Genomic DNA, 2,500 nt, shown 5'->3' with positions numbered 1-2,500 from the left:
ATGTATTTTCAGTGCATTCAGAAAGTATTGATAGCGCTTCACTTTTTCCACATTTGTTTATGTTACAGCCTTATTCCAAAATGGATTAAATTCATTAATTACCTCACCATTCTACACACAATCCCCCATAATGACAATGGGAAAAAAAAGAGTTTTTTAAATTGTTGTAAATTTATAAAAATAAAAAAAAGCTGAAGAATCACATGTACATCAGTATTCACAGCCTTTGTCCTGAAGCTCTAAATTGAGCTCAGCTACATTCTGTTTCCACTGATCATTCTTGACATGTTTCAGCAGCTTTATTAGAGTTCACCTGTGGTCAATTCATTTGATTGGACATGATTTGAAAAGGTATACACCTGTCTATATAAGGTCCCAGGGTTGACAGTGCATGTCAAAGCACAAACTAAGCATGAAGACAAAGGAATTGTCTGTAGATCACAGAGATAGGATTGTATCTAGGCACAAGGCTGGGGAAGGTTACAGAAAAAATTCTGCTGCTCTGAAAGTTCCTCCATCATCCGGTGGCCTTCATCCTCCATCCAGTGGCCTCCATCATCCGTAAGTGGAAGATGTTTGGAACCACCAGAAGAGAAGAGCCAGGGAGGTGATCAATTACTTGATGGTCACTCTGAGGTGGAGGTGATCAATTACTTGATGGTCACTCTGTATGAGCTCCAGCGTTCTTCTGTGGAGAGAGGAGAAGCTTACAGAAGGACAACCATCTGTGCAGCAATCCACCAATCAGGCCTGTATGGTAGAATGGCCAGACGGAAGCCACTCCCTGCCTGAAATTTGCCAAAAGGCATCTGAAAGACTCTCAGACCATAAGAAACTAAATTCTTTGGTCTGATGAGACTCAAATTAAGCTCTTTGGAATAAATGCCAAGTTGTTACATTTAGAGAAAACCAGGCACCGCTCATCACCAGGCTAATACCATCCCTACAGTGAAGCATGGTGGTGGCAGCATCATGTTGTGGGGATGTTTTTCAGCAGCAGGAACTGGAAGACTAGTCAGGATAGAGGGAAAGATGAATGCAGCAATGTACAGAGACATCCTGAATGAAAACCTGCTTCAGAGTGCTCTTGACCTCAGACTGGGTTCATCCTCCAGCAGGACAATGACCCAAAGCACACCACCAAAATATTAATGGAGTGGCTTCACAACAACTCGGTGAATGTCCTTGAGTGGCCCAGCCAGAGCCCAGACCTAAATCCTATTGAACATCTCTGGAGAGATCTAATAAATGGCTGTACACTGTCGCTTGCCATCCAACCTGATAGAGCTTGAGAGGTACTGAAAAGAGGAATGGGCCAAAATTCCCAAAGTCAGGTGTGCCAAGCTTGTGGCATCATATTCAAAAAGACTTGAGGCTGTAATTGCTGCCAAAGGTGCATCAACAAATTATTGAGCAAATGCTGTGAATACTGATGTACATGTGATTCTTCAGGTAAATAAATTAATAAATTTACAACAATTTCAAAAACTCTTTTTCACATTGTCATTATGGGGTATTGTGTGTAGAATTTTGAGGAAATCAATGAATTTAATCCATTTTGGAATAATGCGATAACATAAAAAAGTGTGGAAAAGTGAAGCACTATGAATACTATCTATCTATCTATCTATCTATCTATCTATCTATCTATCTATCTATCTATCTATCTATCTATCTATCTATCTATCTATCTATCTATCTATCTATCTATATATATATATATATATATATATATATATATATATATATATATATATATATATATATTCAGTCTGTTTAAATGTATCTTTTGTTAGTTTATTGTATATTGTGAAATTTGACATACATTTTTAATGAGACAGCAAACAAGCACTGGCTGGTAAATAAGTTTTTATGCACTGTGTCATATCTCTCAGCTCTTACTAAATTTTCTGGAGTTAAAGGATGGCAATAAAAATGGTATGACGATCTGTTTAAGCAGAGGTTATTATTAATTCGTGCCATTGTTTTCAGATATGTTAAACCCCAAAAAATTACTCAACATACATCAGTCCCTTTTGTCAGATATAATTATAATTTAGCCTACATTTCAGGTTACACTTCAGGTTGTTCTGTACGGAGCTCACCCACTCCTAGCTAAAGTGATAGTGATTTATTCTACACAATATGTTCAATTCTATTTTTGACAACTGAAGTATAAATATTGTTTGCATGTGTGTATTTCAGAGTACATCATGGCACGTGATCTTTAGCGACTGGCATGAGCCTCAGAAGCATAAAGCAGAGCTCATTAATGTTCATGACCCTTCCAAATAAGGTAAAAACGGAGCTTTTCATTCTTGGGCCAATAGGGTTGCACATGGACTGTTTCTAGAGAATGTTTGCACTTACCTAAGCCACATATCTTCTATATAGATGGAATTAAAACATAAAAGAGATTTAACATATTGTATCAGTGGCACATTTAAACAGATTGTAAAAGTAAGTGCATTTTTTTGCCACTTTAAATCAATACAGTAGA

General features: G+C 37.2%; 1 protein-coding gene across 1 annotated transcript in view; it reads right to left on the bottom strand.

Annotated features, from left to right (window-relative positions):
* Positions 1-2,500, bottom strand: part of gria4a (glutamate receptor, ionotropic, AMPA 4a) — a 154,950-nt gene that overhangs the window by 17,910 nt on the left and 134,540 nt on the right. The window lies entirely within an intron of this gene.

The sequence above is a fragment of the Danio aesculapii genome, chromosome 15 (genome assembly GCF_903798145.1).
Source record: "Danio aesculapii chromosome 15, fDanAes4.1, whole genome shotgun sequence".
NCBI lineage: Eukaryota > Metazoa > Chordata > Actinopteri > Cypriniformes > Danionidae > Danio > Danio aesculapii.
Note: the sequence above shows the minus strand (reverse complement) of the source record. Positions and strands in the feature narration are given on the sequence as shown.